Source organism: Macrotis lagotis, chromosome 2 (assembly GCF_037893015.1).
Source record: "Macrotis lagotis isolate mMagLag1 chromosome 2, bilby.v1.9.chrom.fasta, whole genome shotgun sequence".
Lineage (NCBI taxonomy): Eukaryota > Metazoa > Chordata > Mammalia > Peramelemorphia > Peramelidae > Macrotis > Macrotis lagotis.
In genome coordinates this window covers 240,716,190-240,743,742 of record NC_133659.1, presented here as the reverse complement: position 1 = coordinate 240,743,742, position 27,553 = coordinate 240,716,190, and the positions used below count along the sequence as shown (strand labels likewise).

General features: G+C 38.4%; 1 long non-coding RNA gene across 4 annotated transcripts in view; it reads left to right on the top strand.

Moving 5' to 3' along the window:
- Positions 1-26,433, top strand: part of LOC141514496 (uncharacterized) — a 96,694-nt gene extending 70,261 nt beyond the window's left edge. For all 4 annotated transcript variants that reach the window (XR_012476038.1, XR_012476040.1, XR_012476039.1 and 1 more), the window contains 3 exons: positions 4,680-4,810; positions 5,948-6,012; positions 25,254-26,433. This is a non-coding gene — a long non-coding RNA (uncharacterized LOC141514496). The remainder of the gene's footprint in view (positions 1-4,679; positions 4,811-5,947; positions 6,013-25,253) is intronic.
- The last annotated feature ends 1,120 nt before the right edge of the window (positions 26,434-27,553 follow it).

The following is a 27,553-nucleotide window of genomic DNA, read 5'->3' as shown; positions in this document are numbered from 1 at the left end:
TCTAATTGACTCCAAGCCCAGAACTCTAATCACTGTGACAAGCTGTCTCCTTAAATATAAATCTTCTCAAGGTATAGATCTAAACATACTCAAAAGTTTTGTTGGTGTTCCCTTGGGATAAAAATATATATACGCTTCAGCCCAGCATTTAAGGCTTTTCATAGACTATGTCCAAGCTACTGTCCAGAAGTGTCTGAGGCCAAATTTGAACTCATGTTCTCCTGACTAAAGGACTGGTGCTCTACCCACTGTAGCTTACCACAGTGTGGAATAGTAGAAGGCTGGTTTTGGCAGAAAGAAAGACATTAAAGTCTCTTCCCTTGTCACATAGCTAGCTAAATGATTAGGCAGAAGAGTTGTAAGCCATATCTAAAGACAATATAAAAGTTATGGATGAGTTTCAGCTATATCAGCAAAGGAAATTTCCACCCTGGGAGTTCACCACATTGATGAAATTATAACTCCAGATCAAAATACTTATTTATATAATGTGTTGTCAGGAAAATATTTAATTAGAATGGCTAGGATGCAGTGGATGGAGCACTGACCTTGGAGTCAGGAGAATGGGATTCAACCTCAGACACTTTGACATTTACTAGCTGTGAGACCTTGGGCAAGTCACTTAATCCTGCTTGCCTCTCATCCAGGTCCATCTCCAGTTGCCTGATTTATATTTGACCATGCACCCAGATGGCTCTGGGGAAGAAAGTGAGGTAGTGCCTGAGCACAGTACCCCCTCATTTAAATCTAATTCATGTGCTTGTTGTAACATCACCTCTTTGATATCATAGTCCTCCTCAAGAATGAAGGATAAAGCCCAAAGGGCAACTAAAATGTGCATACCCTTTGATCCAGCAACACCACTACTGGGTCTGTACCCTGAAGAGATGATGAAAAAGGGTAAAAAAATCACTTGTACAAAAATATTTATAGCAGCCCTGTTTGTGGTGGCAAATATTGGAAATTAAGTGAATGTCCTTCAATTGGGGAATGGCTTAATAAACTGGTATATGTATGTCATGGAACACTATTGCTCTATTAGAAACCAGGAGGGATGGGAATTCAGGGAAGCCTGGGAAGATTTGCATGAACTGATGCTGAGTGAGATAAGCAGAACCAGAAAAACATTGTACACCCTAACATGGGGGTGATGATCAACTCTGATGGACTTGCTCATTCCTTCAGTGCAACAACCAGGGACAATTATGGGCTATCTGCAATGGAGAATACCATTTGTATCCAGAGAAAGAATTATGGACTTTGAACAAAGACCAAAGACTATTACTGTCAAATTACAAAAAAAAAAGTGTTATCTTATTATGTAATTTTACTATCTCATACTTTATTTTTCTTCCTTAAGGATATGATTTCTCTGTCATCACATTCAACTGAGATCAATATATAACATGGAACCAATAACAGAATGCCTTCTTTGGGGGGTGGGGGGAGGGAAGCAAGAATGGGGGAAAAATTGTAAAATTCAAAATAAATAAAATTTTTCCTTAAAAAAAAAAGAATGGGAGGGGAAGCTAGTTGGCATTGTGGATAAAGCATGGGCCCTGAAGTCAGGAGTACCTGGGTTCAAATCTGGTCTCAGACACTTAATAATTACCTAGCTGTGTGGCCTTGGGCAAGCCACTTAACCCCATTTGCCTTGCAAAAACCTAAAAAAATAATGAAGGATAAGTATCATCATCATGATCATTACAAGAATTGAACTGGTCTCAGGAGCTTACTAGCTGTGTGAATCAGAGTTGTGAGGATCAAAAATCCTTTGCCAGGCTTAAATTTCTATATGAATGCTAGCTGCTATTATTATTATTATTATTGTTATTATTATTGTTGTTGTTTTAATACCCCAACTCCTGGAAAGGTTTTTTTTTAGGTTTTTGCAAGGCAAAGGGGTTAAATGGCTTGCCCAAGGCCACACAGCTAGATAATTATTTAGTGTCTGAGACCGGATTTGAACCCAGGTACTCCTGACTACAGGGCTGGTGCTTTATCCACTATGCCACCTAGCCACCCCCCTGGAAAGTTTTGATTTTGTCTTTGTGACCCTAACACCCAACACATGCCTTAGGAAATTTCTAAGGAGTGAAATGTAGATCTTCAACTTAGTGTTTTGCAAAAAGATACAGTGTCAGAGAAGAGAATTTTGAACATTTTTCCAAATCTAGATTTTCTTCTTCCTTCCTACTTTCGAGATCCTCAAAGTATATACACACATATACTGCTTGTCTGCTTGCATGGTAACTTGGACCTTATCTTTAAGAGGAAAAAGGAAGGAGAAGTAAGTGTAAGTGAAGATATTTGACCCTCAAATCCTAGCATGGTCACAGAGAAGAAATCCTATGACTGTGTTGTCCTAGCACTGTGGGACAAATAATGGGAATGCAGAGCTTAAGGGTCTCTTAGGGACATCCTGCAATATTTAGACTTCCTCACCTCCTCTAATCTATCTTATAATTAATTGGTTATCTATCTACCTAGCACAGTGTTTAGTCAATGCTTAATAAAGCTTTATTCATTCATTCTTTCATTAATTTATTCAGTCATCTTACCCTGACTTTTTCATCTCTTCTAAAACAAATTCCTTATTTTCCACAAGGGGAAATGGTTCCAGTCTAATTTTTTAACATTTCCCAATTTTTATCCCTTTGGGACTCTAGTGAATTCAAGATCCATGTTATGGTCAAGTATTTTCTGCTTATTTAATTCAAAAAGAATTGTAGTTCCTGTGTTCTAGGATCTTTTTTTTTTTTTAGGTTTTTGCAAGGCAAATGGTGTTAAATGGCTTGCCAAAGGCCATACAGCTAGGTAATTATTAAGTGTCTGAGACTGGATTTGAACTCAGGTACTCCTGACTCCAGGGCCAGTGCTCTATGCACTGTGCCACCTAGCCCCACTCCCACCCTGCCTTCTAGGATCTTGTGTTCTAATTGGTGAGATAAAATTAACACCCAAGAAGAAATAAGATGTTCTTACTCTAATCAAGCCTCAGATAGTGGTTCTGTTCTTATAAAAATATTGATGCCAGGCAGTTATGCTAGTCCTGATCAATTTTAGCCCTATTGTATCTCAGAATTCCTGAACTACTAGTCTTAGTTCCCCTCCTAGCTGACCCCCTCTTTCCCATGCCAAGTGGACTAGATGATTTTCTTGGGGAGGTCATTTAAAAAGAGACAATAAAATTCAACAAAATTTTGTTGAGCACCTGTCTACAAAGACTACTAGATTTTCAGAGATACAGAACATAGTTGCTATTCTCATAGAATTTATAATCTAGTAGAATCTTAAATTTATTGTAAGTTTTATTTATTTAAGGCAATGGAGTTAAGTGACTTGCCCAAGGTCACACAGCTAGGCAATTATTAAGTGTCTGAGGCCGGATTTGAACTCAGATCCACCTGACTCCAGGACCGGTGCTCTATCCACTGTGCCACTCAACTGCCCCCAGAATCCTAATTTTATCTGCCTTCCTTTCCTTCCCTAGCTATGAAGCAGTCCATTTATGTCACTTCTTCATGTGTCTGTTTTGTAGGCCTCTGCCCTTTTTGGCTTCCCTGAACCAATTCATTGAAATATAGTATTCTCATTTCAGTCCAGAACGTAGATCTATGGCTTAGGTCTGTGTTTAATTATATTACTGAGATCCCACTGAGCTAGACAGACAGATGGGCCCTGAGCCCAGAGTCAGTGAAGGGATATGTTAAGTGAGTCCTTTGATTCAAACACCAGAGGGTGAGCTAACACAGATGGAATTTGCAATAAGGGGTGAAAGACTGTACTGACTCGATATATCTTCTACTTCTCATATAAGAAAAATAGCTTCAGTAGCTATACCTTAACTGGTGTTGGGAAGGCTGCTGTCATTAGTCAGACTCTACTCATCTTGTTATATGGTCCTGGAGCCAGAGGCAGCTGACTGTACAGTGGTGTTTTGGGGATAGGGAATGGAAGGGACCTCAAACTAATTCTGTTCACATTCCATTGCCTGAGGTAAGGAGATACTTTAGTTAACTGCTCACTCTTCTTCATTTCCTAGAGGTCTGACTTCATTCTTCTTAGTCAATCAGTAAATATGTATTTGATGTGATATTCCTAGTTTGGTGTTGTATATTGTAGGAGACACAGAAGAAATGTAAACTGTGAACTTTGCCCTCCAGAAGCTTGCAATTTATTTGTTCTTTGCAAATAGCCCATTGCTACCAATTCAAGCCTCAGTGGGAAGAATTTCCTGATATTCTTCCATTTGACTCAGCCTTTCTGGCCTCCAAGTACCCTGCATTCACTTCCTTCTCTAAAGTCCAATGACTTCCACTTAACCCTTGAACATCATATTGTCTTTTTTGGTTCCTCTCTTTGTTCCTCAGCATTCCTGTGCCTGACCAATACCCTTACTCTTCTGCATCTACATCATTCCCAATTTTCTTCCTCTTTAAAGAAGTACTGGACCTGTATTCAGAAGATCTGAGTTCAAATCCAACCTCAAACCTTTCCTAACTGTGTGATCCTGGTCTAGTTACTTAATCTCTGTTTTTTTGTTTCTCAACTGTAAATAGGATGGAAATAACACCTACCTCCCAGGGTTGTGGCGAGGATCAAGTAAGATATCTTTGTAATGTGTCTGGCACATAGTAGATTCTTAATAATTGTTTGTTTCTTTCCTTCCTAACTAGATAAGATGGGTAGAGGACTCTCCACCCCCATTTAAAGACAGAGCGTGGTGCACTGAAAAGACTGCTGAATTTGAGGACAAAGGATCTGCATTTGACTGCACTTCTGACTCATATTACTCATGTGTCCTTGGGTGAGTTACTAAAACTTGCTCAGTCTCAGTTATCTTATGTTGTCAAATGAGAGTCTTAAAGTAGATGGCTTCTCAGGTCCTCTCTAGTCTCAAATATATGACATGCCCTTTCTCCCTTCTACCAAATATTACCACCAAAGATTTTTGTTCCAGCTGTAATCACTTTCTGAACATAATTTTTAAGGGAAAAAAATGTTCTAACTTTAATGAATAAGTCCTATATGTGAATAGATAATTTCCAGTTGTGTGGGGCACAAAAACAATGGCTCCCAACATAGTGTAATGCAAAGAACTTGGGGAGTCAGGAGAAACCACCTGGCTTTGTGTGGTTGTGAACAAATCACTACCCTTCTCTGGCCCATGTTTTGATCTTTTCCCTGTAAAAGAAAGGGTTGGATTTCCCAAGTTCTTTGAATTGATTTCAGCAGGCCTGTGAACTTGAACAGAAAAAAAATCACTTGTTTCAATATAATTATTTTATTTTATGCACTTAAAAGTGTTCTTAAAAGGGGTTTCTGGGCTTCAGCAGACTGGCATAGGAGTCCAGGATACAAAAAAGATTAAGCAGCTTTAGATTAGATAACTTTGAAATTATCTTGTACATATAAAAAGCTTCATTTTTATAATCTCTTCAGTTCTGGGCTCCCTGAAGGTAGAGGTGTTAAAGAAAGGGGTAACAGATTTAGCAAGAGGAAGAATCGGGTTTGAATTCTGCCACTTAGTAGCCTTATTTCCCTGGGCAGTAATTCTTTAACTTGAGGTTCTTCGCTATTAGTATTGTGCAGTATCCAAGGGAATGTAAGTTCTAATCAATAGAAAAGATTTACAGATTTCTAAATGAGGAAAAGTTAAGGAACAAGCTAAATAAGGAACAAGCTAAGTTACACAGAATTTTAAGAGTTAGAAGAGATCTCACTGCTATCAAGTTCAATCCATATGGTTGAAGACTTCCAGTGAAAAGATCTTCCTTTCTCAAACCAGTCTGTTCTATCCTGGGACAGTAAGGTAGTGTCATGGCTAGAGAATTAGACCTGAAGTTAGGAAAATATGAGTTCAAATCCAACCTCAAACACTAGCTCTATGATTCATAGCTTAAACTCTCAGGTACTTAATCTCTTTCTGCTTCTCTATTTGTAGAATGGAGATCATAATAGCAACCACTTTCCAGGGTTGTTGTGAGGATTATATGCAATAATAATATAGTAAGTACTATGTAAATGTCAATTTTTGTTATTGATATTTAGCCATAATTGTTAGGAAGATTTTCTTGACATCAAGCTTAAAACTATTTTCTTTGCAACTCTTACCCATAACTTCTAGTTTTGTCTTCTGGGGACAGAACTGGTATAATGCCTCTTTCCATAAGATAGTCCTAAAATACTTGAAGAGAGCTATAATGTCCTCCTTGAGTCTTCTCTTCTCCATGCTCAGCATCCCTGGTTCTCTTAACCTCTCTTCTTATAATATAGATTTGTGACCCTTCATTATTTCCTGTGGATTCTCTCCAGATTTTCAGTAAGCTACTTATATTGTGGCATCCAGGACTAAATCTAGGGCTCCACCTATAATCCAACTAGGGCAAAATATGATAGGACTATTACATATAGGAAATTATCTTTCTTTTTTCCCTTTTTTTCAAAAACTTGAGTCTGAATTCTCTCCCTCCTTTCAGTTCCTCCCCTACCCATTGAGAAGCAAGCACTATGTTATCAGTTACATGTGTGGAGTAAAAAATTTCCATATTAGCCATGTTGCCAAAAAAGGGAAAGAAAAATAAAGTGAAAAAAATGCTTCAATTTGTATTAGTTCTCTCTTTGGAGGTAGATAGTATTTTTCATCATGAATCCTTAACTCATTGAATTGATCAGAGTAGCTATCTTTTATAGTGGATCATCCTTATAATGTTGCTACTACTGTGTACAATATTCTCCTAGTTATGCTCACTTCATTAGTTCATATAAAGTTCCAGGTGTTTCGGAAAGTATCCTGCTCATTATTTCTTATAACACAATAGTATTCCATCACAATTGTATACTACAACTTGTTCAGTCAAATGGGTTATTATGTTATTATTCCCAAAAGGATTTGTATCTCCTGAGAGATGTGTTAAATCATTGGTAGAACTAGAAGTCTGGAATTTGGAATTTCTTGCCAAAGGATAGTGTTTTTTTCTAGCACTACTTAACATTATTCTGGGTAGACTATGAATAAGGTTGGTCCCATGGACAACTTTGCAGGAAAAAACTTATGTTTTTCTTAATGTGTTCTAAGATCACATTAACTTTTTTTTTGGCTGTCACATCCCACTGCTGACTGATTTTGCAAGTATGCTAAATCTTCCAGATTTTTTTCAGAAAAATATCTGCTATCTAGTCATACTTTATTCATCCTGTACTTGTGAAATTCATTTTAAAAAACTCAACTGTAAGACTTTTAAACATTATTTTTTATAACATACAAAGATAGTTTTCAGTCTTCATCATTTTTGTAAGCTTTTGAGTTCCATATTTTATACATGTACAATATATTTCCATATTAGTCATTTTGTGAATGAAGTATCAGAACTAAAGAAAAAAGTTATGAGAAAAAAAGCATGAAACAAGTTTTTAAAAGTGAAAATAGTATGCTTTGGTCTGCATTCAGACTCCATAATTTTTCTTTGGGTGTGAATGGCATTTTCCATCACAAGTTTTTTAGAATTGTCTTTGATCATTGAACTGCTAAGTGGAGCTGAGTTCATCATAGCTGATTGTCACACATTAATGTTGTACAATGTTTTCCTGGTTCTTCTCACTTCATTCAGCATCAATTCATACAAGTCTTTCCAGTCTTTTCTGAAATCTGCCTGCTAATGATTTCTTACAGTACTTTCATTCATGTACTACAGTTGTTCAGCCTTCCCCAATTGATGGGCATCCCCTCAATTTCAATTCTTTGCCATTACAAAAAGAGCTGCTATAAATATTTTTGGACATGTGAATCTTTCCTCTTTTTTATGATCTCTTTGGGCTATAGACTTAGTAGTGATTTTGAACTGTAAGACTTTTTATTTATATTGATTTGTGTCTTATTGGGTTTAACTTAATGTGATCCATCCTTGATAAAGTCATGCTGGCTCTTTGTCATCACTGACAGCTAGATGTTCACTAAGCATCCCTTTAAAGACATTCTAGAATTTCAAGGAAATGAAAGGCAAGCTCCCTGAAATATAGTTTGTAGATTCTGTTCTTTTCCTTTTTTAAAAAATTGAAGCATTTATTCTCCTCCAGTCCTGTAGTTCCTCCTCTCATTTTTCATAATCATTCAGTCATCACTGTTTGTATAGATTAGCAATCACACTTGCTGCTTCTTTGTGCTATTAAGTAGAAACAGGAGCTGCTGTTGGCATTGCTTCATCTTTCCCAGAGAGAACCATTCAGGATCTTTGGTTATCATTATGATGCAAGTTGTGTAGGTGGAACAGGGAGGAGAAAGAACATCACTGTCATGTCAAAAGTAAAAATCTAAAGCAGATGCTTCTGACTAGGAATCTCAGCCATTCTATAGGCAGGATTCCCATTGAGGGAGATCTTAATTCTTCATGCTCCTGATCTTCTTCACTCATGCCTCATGTTGGGGATGGGGGTTCTTTCCTGGAGGATCTTTTGATGAGAAAGCAACTTTTGTCCTTAGGGCCTTGGTGGGGTATACTTTCCCTCCCCTCTTCCTACTCATTTGTCTTGTGTAAATCACCAAAGAGGCTGAATGAGTCAGCGCTGACACAGAGATTGGGCGACTTATTCATACACAGCAGCATCCTGTCTGTGGAGGGGCTGGGACACAGAGGAGTCTGAGAAGAGATTGTACAGCTGGTAAAGCTTTCTGTAGGTCCTTTTCATGGCTGGATGGTCATGCAAATCTGGGGTCTCGACCTAAATAGGAAGTGAAAGGGATGGGTCTTCTGTATGTATGACCATATATACATACATGCATAATATATGTATCATGTGTATGTATATATGTATGACCATGATATTTGTTTCTGCCCAGGCTTCTGTGAACAGGCAGTAAGGAGGAATGGACTGGGACATGGGATGAGTTTTCATCCACTTCCACTCCTTTCTTCTGGCTTGAAAAAATCTTGGACTTATGAAATATGTGAGTTCTAAGTCCCTTCCCAACATATCTTATTCTGTCTATTCTGCCTTCCTGCAGAACCTAGAAAGACTAAGATTATAGGGATGGAATAATGTAGGTCCAGAGTTGGGGAGGGACCTGTAGATTCTGGTCAGAATTTATACCTCATTTTTAGCTCTCATCCCATCTCAAAGCAGCAGAATTGTCTGACCTAAGAAAAGGCTATCATCTATCCCTGTTAGATGAATCCCGGTGGCTCTGGGAATTCTCTAATCAAGGAAGTTCTGGGCTTTCCCCTTTCTATTTCCATACATGGGTATCCTTAGCCACAGTTACCTTTTTCTAGGATTGGAGGTCTTGATGGCCATTGGCCAAAAGTGGTTGAACAGGAAGAAACCAGGGATGTCAGAGATTTTGGGGAAGCACCAAAACATTGTAAAGTTGTAAAGGCCAAAAATAACACTACCATGGTGGTGATAGTAATGGTAGTAGCGATGGAATAGCACTGTTAGTCCTTCAGGGAAATGAGGAGTGGGAAAGGAAAGAAATATGCATGCACTAGACACCATAAACAAAATCCAAACAATTGGTTTGGATGGGTTCCCTGACAGGAAGCTGTCTTGAATGGGATATTCCCCTGGTATGTATCTCTCCAAAAGGTTTTTCCCACTCAGTCACCCTTTCCAGGCATCAGGGGTACTTACATAAAGGGCAGATAGTCCATTAGGGCCTGATTCTTCCTCTAGTCTATTTTGTTTTGTTCTGAAAGGGACTGCCTAGGGAATGGCTCTCCTCTTCCATCTCTTGGGTAGTGTTATTAGAGTTAGAACTTCTCTACAACTTGGTATCCCCCATTACACTTTCACCCAGTCACATTTTTGTGCCTCACATCACACTTCTCACCAGGTATACTACATTCCATCCAAATTAGACTGTTCTCTGAGAAACCAAATGTGATGTCCCAGATCTTTCCTTCTATCTGTGAAACAAGAAGAGAGCTTAATAGCAACAGGTAACCAACTGCTCCCCTATTTTTTCCCCTTGACTTAGGCTTTTCAAAATTATATAAAACAGCTTTGATGGGTCTTTGGGTAAGATTCATCTACATTTGAAAGGAACTCTCAGATGGGAGAGGGATTGAGTATGCTGCCAATGAACTAGGGGAACAACATTGATTGGGGAGGATGGAAGAGCTATGGGGTTTAATTGAGGGTAGATTTGAGACTGGTCCTTCTGTCCCCTTCCCTCTATATGGGGATAGTAATCCTCCTTAGACAGGAACTAGGATGAGGTGAAAAGCAGAGTCAGGGATGGTGTTAAGGGAGAACACTAGGTTGAAGTGAAGTCTGTAACTGTAAGGTGGGAGGAAAGGAAAGTGACCAGGGCTGGGGAAATCTTAAGCAATGATACCTGCGAGGGAATGGAAGTTCCCATGGTTCTCCGCCTAGGTTGAATTTTTTTGGTTGACCATTGTCAATGTAAGGTAGTATGGTATATCAGAGAGAGTGCTGGCTTTGGTAACTAGAATACCTAGGTTTGAATCCTGCCTCAGAATTCTGTTTAGTTGTATGACTCAGAGTAAGCCCTAATTCTTTGTCAGTCTGACTTTATCTCTAAAATATTCCTACCTTAGGAGGTTGCACTGAGTTTAAGAACTGAATGAGCTAATGTAAAAGTTCAAAGCTTAAAGCATTATGTAAGTATCAACTATTAATGTTATAAATAAAGAACTTGATGCATTAGAAGCAGATTCTGGGATAGGCTGAGGATTCCATCAAGTCAAATAATAAATAATATTTATATAATATAATTCTGTAAGACTTGTAAACATCTCAAACAACCTTGTAAACAACCCTATGTGGTAGATGCTATTATTATTTTTATTTTACAGAGATTGACTGAAATTAAGTGATTTGCCCTGGATCACACATACAGCCAGTAATGTGTGAGGCAGAACTGAACTCAGGTCCTCCTATTACCAAGTCCATCATTCTCTACTACATCAGAATGATTTGATAAATGATAACTAGTCCAGCCTAGATCCACATCTCCAATAAATGGTCATTTTAAAAGAACTCTACAACCCACTATCTTATTCCACTTTTAGACTGCTCACTTCAATTTGATCAGCTTAGGAGATTTTACTTTATATACAGCCCAAATCTCCCTCTGCAATTTACATGCATTCCTCAATCCTAGTTCTGATTTTTGGGACCAGGATAACAGTAGTTGGTATCTGTAAATGAAGCTCTTAGTGCTTTTCTCCTAACCACACTATGAGGTAGGCAGGGCAAGCATTATGTACATTTTATAGCTGAAGAAATCAAGTCTCATTAAGGTCTAAAGCAGAAATGTTCATCTTTTTATGTCTTCTGAGTCATATTACCCAAGAAAAATTTGTCAAGGCTTCATATAGAATTTAATATTTATAAATGTGAAATAAATAATGATTATTCACATAACTATATTATATCTAATAATATAATATTATTGAATTAATAATTCATGTTTGTAAATATTAAATTCTATATGTGGTCTTTGACAAGTTTTGTTGGGTGATGTGGCACAGAAGAGCTAAAAGGTTGCACTCTCATGACCTAGACAGAGATTTATCCAGGACCACATAGTTATCACACATAATTAAAATTAAATTCAGTTCAGAAAATGTCAAAATGTGTTGAAGATCAGAACTCTTTCTACTTTACTTTATTGTCTCTTGTGGTGAGTCAGATATCAAACCCATGTAAGGATATATATCAGGAGTGGTTTGCATGGACTATGACAGCCAAGTCAATAAGTTAAGCTAAAAAAATTAATGCTCTGAAAATGTGACTATGCCTGTATCTTCCTCCTAGGTATTTTAATCAATTTATAACTTTTAATAAGCACCTACTATGAGCCAGGCACTGTCCTAAGCACATAATAAATTGTAAAGGTCCCTTTTGAAAAATCCTAACCTTGTTTTTTGTGTGTTTTTTTTTTTATTTTAATCTGAATTAAAAGGAAGAGATTTGTGTGCTATCAAGACAGACTAGCTGAAAGGATCAAAATAAGCTCAAAAGCTAGGGTGGAAGTTGAGAACTCATGTCCCAACCATATTCTCAGAAAGAGAGCTAAGGCATCCACAGCTGAAGGAGAAGTAAAAATATTGAAGGGGTATATTTGACTTCTGAAAAATATTGATGAAGCAAGTCTCTTACATCTTGGCAGAGAGGTGATAATAGAAGAATAGAATGAGACATACTCTTTCAGACTTGGTCAATGTGTTGATTTGCTTTGCTTTTGGGTGACAAAGGAGTAGAGGTAGAAAGGAAGAAAAAGAGGGAAGGAAGGAGAGAAAGAAAGAAAGAAAGAAAGAAAGAAAGAAAGAAAGAAAGAAAGAAAGAAAGAAAGAAAGAGAGAAGGAAAGAAAGAGAGAAGGAAAGAAAGAAAGTGAGAAAACAAGAGAAAGAAGGAAGGAAGGAAGATACAAAATTATGTATATACTAAAGTGTTTCAAGCATAGTTTGGAGAACTTTTAGAGCTAGGTTACTATTTTCTGTTAGATATATGTTTTATTCTACACTTGCTATATAAACATTTAAAAAGTACAGAGAAGAAATGAAAAAGAAATTCCTAAGGAAGCATGAAGTATAAGGGCAGTTGTATTACTATCTTGTTACATTTACAAACAAATTAAACTAGGTAATAGAAATTCACAGATGTAGCTATAATATTTTTGTTATTTGAATACTGAACTCATGTTTCTTATTGTTTATTAAATTTATAATGAAAAAAGATTATTTTAAACAATACTAGAGAGGGAGAAACTGAGGATAAATAGCAAAGAATTGAGGCACTCGAGCTCAGCTATGCAATATAGAAGAGAAATTGGCATTTGTCTTCCTGGCATGAGATGATTAGTTGTTTGGTTGTTGACTATAATTGAAAAAGACCAAAATGACATCAGTTTCTTGAAGTCAAGGTACAGTGTGTTTTGACTGTGGTTGGTCAGACCAATATGAACTCAGAAGACTCTACCTCAGCTTAGCCATAAATAGTGTACATGAACATTTGGAGTGGAGAGATCTCTTAATTTGTGCTTTTGAACTACTATAATTCTTCTTTGCTCAAGCTGGCTGGTCCTGGGTCAGTGTCTCCTACTTAATGTAGTCAATTCCATCATTTTTCAGAAAGATCTTGAAAGAGTGTTCTTCCATCTCTTCTTCTGACCTCTATTTGAGCATTTACCTTGTGTGAGTTCTCTATAAAATAGTCTTTTAGGCAAATGTACATTTGACATTCAAATAACATGACCAGCCCATCAGAACTGTACTTTCTGTAGTAGAACATGAATGCTTGGCAGTTTAGCTTGAACAAGGAGTCTGGTACCTTATCTTATCAGGTGATCTTCAGAATCTTCTTAAGACAATTTCAATGGAAACAATTCAGTTTCTTGGTATGGCACTGGTATATTGACCAGATTTCACAAGCATACTAGGAGATCCATCAGCACAATAATTCTATTGACTTAGTTTGGTAGATAGTCTAATATCTCTTTTCTCCTATACTTTCTTTCAGAGTTCCAAAGACTGAGCTAGGCAATGCATGCATCAGCCTCATAAATCTATGTGTACATCCACAGAAAGTTTATGTTCATTTATCCAAAGCACTCAAAGTGAAGAAGAAATTTTGAATTCTATTGAAGTCAATTCAGTTCTATTCCAGTTGAAATTTACAAGGCAGGGGGTCCTTTGACTATAACCAATGTTTCTACAAATGGATAGTGTGGGACTAACTGGTGGAGAATTTCTATTTTCTTGGTGTTAATTGTCAGGACAAAATTTTATGCAAGCAGCAGAGAATTGATCCTTAGTCTGTTGCAACTTGGCCTTAGAGGCAACACTAAATGCATAATTCATCTGTGAACAAAAAATCATGCACCATCTCTCCCTTCACTTTAGTAATGACTTTTGTAGCCTTTTCAAGTTAAATAGTTCTCTATTAATGTACTGACTTTGATGCTGTTTTTGTTGTTGTTGAAAGTGCCTGACAACATTGCTGGAAATATCATGCTAAAAAGCATGGGGACAAGAACATCACCCTGTTTCACTCCATTGGTGACTGGGAAAGTGCAAGGACATCATACATTATCCAGAACTGTGCAATCTTGCCTTCATGAAACTGATATATAATACTTGTGAACTTCTTTGAACACCCAGATTTTGCTATAATTTTCCATAAGCCCTCACAACCAGCAGGTATAAAAGTACTTGGTCAGATCCACAACATTGTGTACAGACCTCTGTTCTGGTCCTGCCATTTCTCCTGGAATTGCAAACACCACATCCACCATTCCTCAGCCTTTTCTGAAATCTCTCAGGCTCTCAGGACTATCTTCCAAGTGAAGGATCAGTCTATTAAGGACTCTTGCTAGAATCTTGTGGCAATGACTAAGAGAAAGACCTACTCTCCTTTGTGATTGTCACAGAACAACAACCTCTTTTCTTTACCTTATAGAGATGGACAATGGAAGCATCCTTGAACTCCTTAGAGATAAGCTCCTCTTTCTGTATAAACTGGAAAATGTCAGTCAGCTTTAGTGTGGACCCTCTGCCTTGCAAATTTCAACTGGAATAGAATTGAATTGACTTCAATCGAATTCAGAATTTCTTCTTCACTTAAAGTATATGGTCAAAAAGCAATTGGTTGATGACAATCTGTTGAGAACACTTTGGAAGTGTTCAGCCCATATCTCCAGGACTATTTCCTTATTACTAATCAATATGGCTCCATCAGCAGTGAATAGTTGATGTGCCAAAGATCTTTGATCCAAAAATTACCTTGGCATCATAAATGTACTTTGTATTGTTACTATTAGCATAAAATTGAATTTCATAGGCCTTCTTACTGAATTAAGAATCTTGCATCTCTCTGGGCTTTGCTAGCCCTTTACTTTCTCCCTTTCTTTTTAAAATTTTTTAAAAAATTATTTTGTAAGGCAATGGGGTTAAGTGATTTGTCCAAGGTCACACAGCTAGGTAATTATTAAGTATCTGAGGCCAGGTTTGAACTCAGGTCTTCCTGAAACCAGGGCCAGTGTTCTATTCACTATACTACTTAGCTGCCTCCAACCCATTATTTTCTTTTTATATCTTTTTCATTTTTAAATTTTATTTAAGGCAATGGGGTTAAGTGACTTGCCCAAGGTCACACAGCTAGGCAATTATTAAGTGTCTGAGGCTGGATTTGAACTCAGGTACTCCTGACTCCAGGGTCAGTGCTCTATCCACTGTGCCACCTAGCCACCCCAATAAAAACTTTTAAAAGTAAGGTTAGACAACCCTGAACTAGATTGGTTTTGATTTTTGAAACCTATGCCAGTTTCACAGCTCTCCTCATCACTGCAGCCACTCCTAGAAAAAAAAAAGTGTATTGTTCTGATTTCAGTAATCTAGCCTTCATTTTCCAGCTTTATTTCACTCAGGGCTGTTAGTTGGATACAATATTTGCTGAGTTCTCTTGCAACAAGAGCTATTTATTTTTTAGAATTTCGTATTGTCCAAAGTATATACATGTTCCATTAGATTAGAATTATCTTTGCAAAAGTTTTTATAATATTTTATTTTTTGGTCACAGGGAGAGATCCCAATCTTCCACAGTAAACAGACCAGAGTTAGGTGAAGCAGACAATTCTTAGGGCACCTTTTCTAACCCCTTCCTCATGCCAAGAGATAAACAATATGGCCCTTCAAAAAAGCTGCCCAGACACACAGGCCATGACACACCATGACACACCAGATTCCATGACTGCTTCAGTCCAGTGAGATGACCCTATGACCCAGGCTGCCTTTGGTGCAGGGTTGAGAATATAGCTCCTACTATATCCACAACTATTGCTTCATCACTTACCTATCACTATAGGGCTTTTGAAGTGAAAATGGTAAAATGGTATGGCTAATGTTTCTTTGATATGCACATTATTTGGATTTAAGTGAGGCAGAGTTTGCTTGATGTCCTCAACCTCATTCTGTCTTTCAGGGTCATTAAAGTCCAATGGCAAGACAAAACTAAAGATAAATGGCAATGGTTTGGGATGCAGTGGCCTCTTTGATATCTAACCAGGTTCTAAGTATTCCACAATTTCTGTTTTAGTCACCTTCATGGCCTTTGGAACAGATTATTTTCATCCACCTTAACTCACCAAAGGATTTGAGATCCTTTAGTTATATTCAACCTGGTTTAACCTGTCTGTGTTTCTTAGAGCCACAGGTGAGAGTTGGGTGAATCAGGTAGACACCAAAAGTGGAAGGCAGCCCTGAAAATGACTCAGCATCAGAGGTACTAGTCTTCCCTGAACACATTCTATACTCCATGGTTTGAGATACAGTACCCTAGATGTTTTGAGCTCCCATCAGGCACCGGACTTTGCCAGTGAAGAAAGACCATAGTAGCAAATGAGTTTATATGGTTGTTTCTAGTTGGGAAAACTAAGAAAAGGAGAATGCCTAGAGGTCAGTGTGAAAGATTTTGGATTTATGAATTAGATGATGACTACTTGATAATGATGTTTTGTACTATGTGTAGTTTGTTTGTAATCCCACCATCTCTCCTCCTTATTCCTTGACCCACTGATCCTTTCAATGTCCTTTTCTCCCAATCTAGAGAGTATTCTGAGTCTCATTCCTACATGGCCCTGTACATTAATCTACTCCAAGGTCCTGATTGATGAAGTTGTAGATATCACATTTGGACTTCCTTGTAAGGCTGTTTCTATCTCCTGATTTTGTCCTAGCCTATTTTCTGTCTTTAGGTCAACCAGAATATTTTCTAAGTAATTCAGGTAGGATCAAAAGATTACTAGGAGAAGAAACCTCACTTTCTTCATTTACCCATTCTTGTATCTAATTCTGGACTCCTAATTTCTCCTAAAATCTATTTTTTTCACAAATTCAAGCATCATCATCACTACCACTGAGAAGCATATTTTGAGTGCAGGGGTATGTAAGAGGTATATCTTAAACACTGTGGAAGCTATAAAGAGGTATAGACATAAATCTTTGCCCCTAAAAGGATTATAGTTGAATTGTAGATATATAATATAAAACATGAGCAAAAATGATTGCTGGATAGATAAGGGAAGGAATGGGATCTAAGTGAAAAGAACCTTGGACTTGGAGTCAGATGACCTGGACTCCAAACCTGATTTTAGTACTTTTGATATAGTGAAACTCTGAGCCAATCACCTCTCCATTGCTGGAATTCATTATTTTTGCTCCCTCCCCCAAATCCTTTCAACTTCTAAATCTATTGCTGTTGAGGGCACTAGCATACCCTATTTACAACTCTCACATTGCCTTCATTCACCCTACATATTCAATCTTTTGCCATAGCTTGTCATTCTTACCTTCACAACATCTCTTATATACATCCCTTTCTTTCCATTGGTGTAATCACAGCCTTAGTTCAGAACTTCAACATGGCTTGCTGGTTTATTGCAGTAGCCTTCTACCTAGTCTCCATATCTTAATTCTTTTCCTTTTCCAATCTTTTCTCCACTCAGCTGCAAAAAGACTTTTCTAAAGGTCCCTCTTGCTTCACGAATTTCTTTTTTTTAGGGTTTTTTTTTTTTTGCAAGGCAAATGGGGTTAAGTGGCTTGCCCAAGGCCACACAGCTAGGTAATTATTAAGTGTCTAAGACAGGATTTGAACCCTGGTACTCCTGACTCCAGGGCCAGTGCTTTATCTACTGTGCCACCTAGCCACCCCTTGCTTCATGAATTTCAATAGCTCCTGTTAATCAAATCCTCTACTTGGCTCTTCATAATCTGGACCCTTTTTTCCAGACATCTCATACTTTACTCCCTTCTGTGATTCAGCTACCCAGGCTTCCTTATAGTTCCTTAAATGGTACTCCCCATATCCTTTCTCTGTGCCTTTGTACTATCCACCTTCCCTTATCTAGAATATTCTACCTCTTCATCTGCACTTTTTGATTTTCATGACTTCTAAAGACTTAAAGATGCAGTTCCAAGTCCCACTGTCTATAGGCATATTGTAGGTGTTTAATAAAGTTGTGTTGATTGATTGAGGAACAGCTGATATATGGACAAAATCAGTTTTAATAATAGAGTAGGGTCAAGGATCAATTATAATAAATAAATATAAATATGAATATATATATAAATAAAAAGAAAAGTGTTTTAGGTGGAGACAAGATCAAATTTCCCTGACGCTATTAGTCTCAATGCTGAAATTATGGTTCATTGAAGACAAAGTTTCCATGCTTTAACCTTGCTAATTTAGTCATTTTATTCTGGCCTTTACCCTTAGTTGCTGGTAAAGTATTTTTTTTTAAAGTTCTGCCTTTTTCTTGGGGGAGAGTAAGGGGCTGAAAGACTTGAATTCAAAAGACCTGACTAGGATTCAGAGAAATATTACCCTAACTGGTTTGGGATATGAGTCTATTAAAAAGAAAGGAAAGTTTTGATGAATAAGTCATCCTGGGGCATCTGTCAGAAGTTCTTTTTTTGTCTGAGACATTTTTAAAAGAGACTATTCCAGGAGGGTAAAAGAGGATGAGAGTAGAAATGCCCATGGTGGGGATAGTAAGCAAATCAGACCATATTTTCTAGCTCAGTGCTTGACTGATTTGAGGATGACAAAGCTCCTGGCTGCTTCCATCTAGCCAAATATGACTCAGAGACTTGTGGGCTTTGAGTATGATGAAGCAATACCCTCATTGGCCACTGAACAGAAATATCTGGTGACTCATAGATAAAGAAAGAAAGATAAAGCATCTTTAATGCTTACTTATGTATGAGGCACTGGACTAAGCTTAGATTATAAGTGCAAGCACAAAACAGTTCTTACCCTTTAGGAGTTTATATTTTAATGGAGGAAGATAAAGGAGAACTAGAATTGTGAAGGAATATGATGTGAAGATGGCCAGGAAGTGGCATGGTTATGGGCAAGATAAGGTGAAGTCTTGAACTGCTCTGAGAATGATTGTGCCCCTGTTGCTTTTCTGCTCCTTTTATGACAAGTAATGTTAATATGAAGGGTGGGAAGAGGTGTCACACTTCTCACCCCAGAAGATATACTAAACTGTGACCACTTGGCAGCTAAAACATGTCTTGTCTTGGGAAGCCTGAACCTGGGTTCTGGGCTGCCTCTTCTGTATTTGTTCTTTCTAGAGTTTAGGTTACTGAATAGTAATCCTGAGACAGACATGATCAAATCTGGGAGAAGACTTCCTCATGCATTCAAGGGGCTGAAAACCCTGGGTCCATTGGTAAAAACTGGTAGCAAGCAGAGTCACCCCCCCCTTTAAAGTATCACAGAGTCATTTGTTTTTCCTTTTTAATGACCAATAAGAGGATTGCTTTGTCACCCCAAAGTGACTGGAAGCAAGCAGAACATGCTGCTCTATAACTCAAGAGTATAAGGTTCACATTGATAAGTTGAGGAACCTAAAGAGAACATATCAAAAAATATGTTAGAAACAAATTGTGGGGAGCTTTAAATGCCAGGGTTAGAAGCCCGAGCTTATTTCTAAGGGTAGGGGAAGCTATTCTCTTACCTGGTTAGCCTTTCCTACTTAGATCTGTTCCCTTAGTCAGTGCCTATTTGTCTTCCTTGTCTCCCTTGGGCCCTGAGTTATGAGGTGTCCATGAATACATAGCTGCTTGTCTTCACATTTTGTACTGTTCCTCAGGGGAAGCCTGGCTGTCAACTCACTACCCTAAGGGGTTTCTAGCTCCAAGTTCAGACTGTTCCAACCCTGTTAGAAATTTTAGGAGCCATGTACCTAAGGACATGGAGAGGATCCTTTCTTCCTGAACATGTGAGCAATTCATGGTTTGGCAAAATAATGGACTACCCTTGATACTGAGGTGAAAAGTTTCCCAGCTGGGGAATGTGATGAGATCATCTTCTATCATCTCATTAGGATAGTCTAAGCTAATTATTCTTGGTGTTAAATAGTAAAGAAATCTTCTTAAAAAGGGACCACAAAAATTTTAAGGACAAAGGAATAGAAGGTGGAAGTTTCTGAGAACATGGGAAAGTCAGAACTGACATCCTGGGCACCAGGACAGGTAGGCATGGTGTCTAGCTGCAGTGAGTAGCTTCAATAAAGGTTCTGTCATCAGACAGGGGATTAGGAACTTTGTGGAAGGTATACAATAGGAGGCTTGAACCTTGAAGCTAGAAAATAAGCTAGAAGCTAGAAAATGTTTGGGAAGTGATTTTGTTAACTAGAGCAAGAGGTGATGGAGTGATGTTTGTCCAAATGATCATCAGGAAGGTGCAGGGGGCATCATGTCATTGGAGTGGAGGCAGCTTGGCTGGCCATGGTAAGGGAGGTCAGACCTAAAGAAGCCCTATAAATTTTCTGCCAAAGGCTTTCCTAGTTCTTCCAATTGTTGACTTCTAGTTATAGACTAACAAACAAACAAAAACTTTTTTGTTCCTCTAGAGTGCATAGAGTATATCTAGATGGCACTGAAGTCAGTAGGACCCAAGTTCAAATCCAGCCTCAGATATTTACTAGTTGTGTGACCTTGGGCACTTAAATCCTGATTGCCTGATCTTTAGTTGTCCTGATTCACATCTAGTCACTGGACCCAGATGGCTCCAGAGTAGAAAGTGAGGCTGACTGAGCATAGCACCCCCTCATTCAAATCCAGTTCATGTGGGGATATATCGTGTCATGGCATTACCTCCCTGATGTCATGATCTTCAAGAAGGAGAGATGAAACATCATCATCTAGGTGCTGACTAACTGATCTACACCTTTAGGTTCTTTCTCTTTAACTGCTCATTTGTGTTTCTTTACACATGAAAGGAGCTGTGGGATGTAGCAGAAAGAGTTGGTCCTCTTTATTCACCCATTTTTTGTTGTTGTTTTTACGTTTCTCAGTTTGGTAGCTTTGAAGAGAGGGATCAATTGAGGCTTATTTCCTTGGGAAACTTGGAGAGGTTTCCTATCTCCTGTCTCATAGAGTGAATAGCTAAGTGCTTTGTATTTGTTCTCTGCCCAAAGCACCATCCAAGCATCTACTACTTGTCCTCCTCAGACATTTTTGAAGGAATGTTTTAGAGACAGTGACACTAAAGTGTTTGAGATAGGAATGACCTAGTTTATGGTAGCCAGCCACCAGTAAGAACTATCTCCCAGAAAAAGAATTCCGGAGTACCTAGTCTTCAAAACCAAAAGTTCTATCCCTCACAAAAAAAAAGTCTGAAAGTAGCCAGAGTATGCCAAGAATGTCTTACTTTGTCCCCTGACCCTTTCTCAATCTCGATGTCTTTTGTTTATCTCTTCTCCAAACAAGGCTCCTGTAGATTCTATCTACCTACAGCTTCTCTGTCTGCTTCTGCTGTTCTTCTAAGTCTTGAGTCAGGACCAAGGGAACAAGGAAGTGTTTTGGGTATATGTGTGTTATTGTAGGGGTTCAGCTGAAATGGAAAACCCCTGACTTGGGAATTCCCTAACTATTCTGAGAAATCTCAAGGGGAGTATGAGGCACAGGAGTGAGGGGGGAAAGGGTCATATTGTGTCTAGGAAGTTAAGCTGGGTTTCCTGGCTGACTCAAAGATAATTTTGTGTTACCTATTGTTGAGGTAAGTTTAGGAACAGGGAATCCAACATGCTTCCTCTCCTACTCCATTTTGGTTTAGAACTGGGGATATCATTTCCTGGCCCAGTCTGATTCGAACTTCCTAAAAGGATAAGTCTCTGATTCTCAGCTAGATGGGAGAGTGTTTGTGTATGTATGATTACAGAGAGAATTGGGTAACATCTGTCACATGTATATCACATATAGAGGGTCTCAGGTACCAAAGGTTGTGATTAGACAAGGTAGATAAGACTATTCTAGCCCATATCAAGTTCTCAATTCTCTAAATTGCAACGGTTCCTACAGATAACTGACAAAGTTTAACACATAATTGTTTCATATATGTTTTGTTTCCTAACTGGAATGTAAGCTCATTAAGGACAGGGATTATATTTTATATTTGATTTTTTCAATATTTAGCACATTTCTAGGCAAATGAAAGATTTGGGAAAATTTCCACTTTTCCTATTACATATAATGCTAACTTTTGGTTTTTAGATAAATATATATATATATATATATATATATATATATATATATATATATATATGTATGTATGTATGTATTTAACCATATTAAAAATGGCTCTTTTATGTCCATACTTTGTAGGGTGAGTTGTTTGTTTTGTTTAACATAAAGAAATATTTTAATTTGTAAAACGATTTTTCTTCTTTTGTTGATATAATTGTTTCATTTTGGATGTTTGTAGTCTGAATATAATTGATTATGTTGATTGTTTTTCCAAAATGGATTTATTCTTATTAAAAATCAACTTGATCTTTTTTGCTATAGTTCTTCAAGAAAAAATTAAATTCTGTTAGAATTTTAAAATTCCAAAAAATTCTAAAAAAACTATTAGAGGTAGAAGGGATAGGACTCCAGGAATCAACCTCTTTATTTGACACAAACTGAAGGAGCTCCAGTGACTGACTCACTGAAGGTCACCTACAACTAGTTTAAAGGAGTTCCAACTTCCTGTGAAGAAGTACTTTTTCCAACACTACATGACTTCTGATTTATTGATTGGTGAATAGAGTAGATAAAAAAGAGTTGGGTTTATGCAGAATACAAGAAAGTCAACCCAGAGTAGTTGATTCTCACTTAGCATAGTAAGGGGAGAAGGCAAGAATTTGGCACAAGTTCTAAGGAGTTCCCAAAGAGATTACAGGATGAAAAAGCTAGCTCAGAAAAGGGCCAGTTCTGCTTCTAAGGAAGTTTTCTGAAGCTCATTTAGGTAGTAGTTGAAGACTAGGGGACTTATCCCTCAAGGTTCTTCCTCAGCTTTAACTCCTGAGGTTAAATAGTGGTGGTAGGAAGTGTGGGAATGGTGTTTCTAGGGAGACTTTTTAAGATTTAATGGTCATCTCTCTTCTGTTGTTTTTTTTTTTTTTGCTTTTTTTTTTGTGGGGTTTTTTTTTTTGCAAGGCAAATGGGGTTAAGTGGCTTGCCCAAGGCCACACAGCTAGGTAATTAAATGTCTGAGGCTGGATTTGAACTCAGGTACTTCTTACTCCAGGGCCAGCACTCTAACCACTGTGCCACCTAGCTGCCCTATCATCTCTCTTCTTACTACAGATTCTCACATCATTGGGAATTTGATTATATTAGTATTGTTGGAAGGAACTCCTAGTTTAGAAGCTGTCTGTCATCTAAAAGAGCTGGAGAGTAGGGTATATGGAACTTCTCCAATTAAGGGTTAAGGAGCTTGATGGCCATGGATAAAATCACCAGCTGAAGATTAAACATAGAAAATGAGCTTTGGGGAAATTCCAGTCCTGGGTTGGCTAGCTGCCTGAGCACACCCTCTGACCAACACTCCTCTCTTCTCACTCTCCCTCACCTCCCACTTAACAACACATATAAATAAACATATTCTATTTTCATACATAAATACACACAGATGTCTCCCTGCCCCGCTACATGCAGAGACATATATAATTTTCTCTACAAACTCAGTCTATTCATACACTCCTCCCCCCCATACTTAACAACACAAATAAACATTCCCTATCCTCACACATGTCTCTCCTGCATTACATGAAGAGACATACATTGCTTTCCTTTTCATATACCCACTGCCTATATACTCACTTAGATTTGCTTTACTGTCATACATATGGCCCATCTCAAACATCAGCAGCTACTCCCCATCCCCAGGCCTGCCCCATACAGGCAGACTATTCAAACGTATAAAACCAACTTTCACCTGACAGATATATGGGTTCCAGCTTTTTCCTCACCACATACCTTTTTCTTGTTGACCTGTGTTGACCTTCAATAAATGAGGAGGGTAACATCTTCATCCAATGAGCTTACCTTTCTGCAATCCTAAGGTCCTGCTCTGTGCCTTAGGACAACTTGGAAGAATCCCAGAGTCAGAGCCTTAAAAAGCTCGCTTCTTCTGGTAGAAACTGTTTGTTTTTGTCTTTTTCTTCCTATATAGCAAATTGTTTAAAACATTTCAAAACTTTAAAACAATCCCTCTAGGCTCACTCTCCCAACTCACAGTAACCTGGCAGGCAGGTTTCCAGAGGGGCAAATACTCTTCTTTCCCTTGGTTTAGGGTCACTACTTTTTTGCATGAAGCCTTTCTTGATACCTTCAGCTATTAGTGCCATCCTCTCTCCCCCTTTCACATGACCTTGCATTTATTTTTATATGAATGTATATGTATGTGTATGTATATATATATATATGTATGTGTATGTATATATATTTATGTATGTATATGTACATATTGTGTCCCCAGTTAGAATTAAACTGTTTGAGGAAAGGAATTTTTTCCCATTTGTATTACCTTTATTTCCCTGTAGATTTTTCCCTCAGCTCAGTTCCTGACACATACTAGGTGCTTAATAAATGCTTGTTGATTGATTGATTGAATTGACCTCCTACCTAGATTCTTTTCCTCTCCTGCCCCCTAAAGTCTGTGCTAGTTGACTGATGTCCCTGGGAGCTAGCCTTAGTCGTAAGGGTGCAGCATCAGGCTATTTTGAGCAAGCTCATGCAAGCCCTTCCTGATTTATTGATTCCTTTCCCTGTCCCCATTTTCCTCTGGTCTCCTCAATTTCCTGGCTTCTCTCTAAGAAAACTTCCTTAAACTCTGCTCAGCCTTGGAGAGGCTCAGGGCTCAGAGCAGAGTAGGATGGGAAGGAAAGGGAAATAAGAATGCCCCAGGAAGGAAATTCAGATCCATTGGCAGAGCCTGAGGGTACATTCTTGAGGTGGCGTATTCTTTGGGTCACTAAGTTCTTTTAGCACTTCTTGATCTTTTTATTTCTGTGGAAAAGAGACAAACCCACCCCTCCCCTTAAGCTTGCCCTCCTCCAACCATGTTTCCAATAAGACACATCACCAAACAACAAGAAAATTTAACATTTATTATATTCTTTTAGTCATTATACTTTAGACTGGACATTCAAACCCTACCCTTGAAAATATACATGGAGTGTTTTCTGGACCATGGAGAGGATGAATCAAGGAGGCTTGGTGGGTAGCTTCCTTTCCATTTTCTCCCTAGCTCTCATACTGTCTTCTTGGAGAACCAAAAAACCAAGAGTTTATGGCTTACCAGCTTTTTTTTTTATGGGGCATTCTTCTAGGCTGTGTTGAGCTAGTGTTGGGGAAAGAGATAAATACTAACAAAAACAGTGTGTGGGGGGAGATTCAGGACACGAGGATTCAATTGGACAGTAACATTTTCTTCATCCTTTTTTATCCCCCAGGAAGAACAGGGAAGGATGACATTGTCTACTCCACAGTCTCTGCCCGGAGGATTCTGCCCAAGCTGTTTGCTGCTTGCCCCTTTTTTCCATTTGTCACATGGCATGTTTTCTGGAGGAAGGGAAGGGGGGTGTGAACATTTGGAGAGAGCACCAAAGATGAAAGAGATAAAAGTCTGCAGGAGGTGGAACCGAGATGCTAGGGAAATTGGAGGGAGGGCCTCGATCTTTCTTGAGGCCACGTGATTCGGGACCTGACGGTATCACATGTATCAGACCACAAAACACATACCTTTACCCTGGGGTTCTAGGATAAAGAACAACCCGTTCTCCCACAACACCACTTCCCCTGGACTGCCGCAGTCTCTGCTCATAACCACGCCCTCCTTCAGCTTCTGAGTCATGCTTCCTCAGGCCTGAGATCCTGCACAAAGCAGTAGGACTGCTGAGTCACAGCCCAGTCTAGAAAGGAACACATTCTTGTCCAGTCTGTCAGGGAAGCTAGGGAGGCTAGAGCAAGTCCTCCACCCATTTCCCTGGCTCATTCAGAATATCTCCACCATCAGAACCACCTCCACAACCTTAACCCCACATAGCCTTTCACTTCGGCCTCTGGACCACTGGCCAACTTGTTTGCTCATTTCAGAGGTAGGAATGAGGAAACTGGAGTGGGGGTGATCATTTGACCTTCTGGCTCAAGAGATCCTAACCTGTTTGAGTCATGGTCCCCTTTGTAAGTCTGGTGAAACATGGCGTTCTTCCTTAGAATAATGTTTTCAATTGCACAAAACAATGCATATGAAAACAGTATATTGAAATAATTATCAATATATTAAAAAAAAATAAGTTCATGAACCAGAAAAACATTGTACACCCTACGAGCAACATGGAGGTGATGATCAACCTTGATGGACTCGCTCATTCCATCAGTGCAACAATGAGGGACAATTTTGGGCTATTGGTAATGGAGAATACCATCTGTGACCAGAGAAAGAATTGTGGAGTTTGAATAAAGACCAAAAACTATTACCTTCAATTTAGGAGAGGAAAAAAAAAAACCCTGTTACCTTATGTAATTTTGCTATCTCTTATACTTTATTTTTCTTCCTTAAGGATATGATTCCTCTCTCATCACATTCAACTTAGATCAATATATACTATGGAAACAATGTAAAGACTAACAGACTGCCTTCTGTGGGGGGGTGGGGGAAGGGAAGCAAAAATAGGGGGGGAGAATTGTAAAACTCAAAATAAATAAAATCTTTCTTAAAAAAAAATAAGTTCATGGATCTCAGGTAAAGAACCTTGTCCTAGGCCTTGAACTGGAAGAGATAGGAGACCAAATGCCAAAGAAGGAAGATTACTTGTATTTCCAGCACATAGTAGATAAATATGTTTCTTAATTGATATTGATTGCTAAACCTTGAGTTTATCAAGGTGGCTTTTAATCTTCAAATTTAAATATAGATCAGATAAAGATAACTCTTCCAGAAGTAGAAGAGTAGATTTGTGAGGTAATTCCCCCAAAAGGGAATCAGTAACTGAAATGCTGGCTCCTGGCTCCCTATCCTGCATTTCTTTTTTGACTCCACATCTGTTTGAGAAACTACCCTTCCAACTTTAACATCTAGCCTCTAGGGTATGCTGCTGAGTCAAATGTGGATTTTTTTCCCCCAAAAGATGGTTTACCTAATAACAAAGGGTAAAAGTAAACAATAGCCAAGAAATGTTTTTTCTTTTAAAAAGAAGCATAGAGGGGCAGCCAGGTGGCGCAGTGGATAAAGCACCGGCCCTGGAGTCAGGAGTACCTGGGTACAAATCCGGTCTCAGACACTTAATAATTACCTAGCTGTGTGGCTTTGGGCAAGCCACTTAACCCCATTTGCCTTGCAAAAACCTAAAAAAATAAAAATAAAAAAAAGCATAGAAGCTGACAAGTTCCAAAATCACAGCAATCTTTACCTAAAACACAGGCAAAGACTGAGAGATTAAGGAGTACATTGTCTTCCTGTCATTGTTTCCTTTAGTCCCACCTGAGGAAGACTTGCTGGCAATAGTTCTTTAATCATATGGATCTCAGACATTCTGACCTTGAGGTCAGAGGTTCCCCTTTGACCAGATGTCAATGATTGCTACCCCACTAGAATCCTACTTTCAACCTAATCCACTTCATGCTGTCTGGATAAGTTTGCTTAAAGCATATTGATGAGCTCTGATGAAGCTCAGCTACTTTTCCCCTCTACTACTTGTAGTTAGTATCTGAGTCCAGTATCATGAGGCTTCAGATAAAGATATGCAGCTTT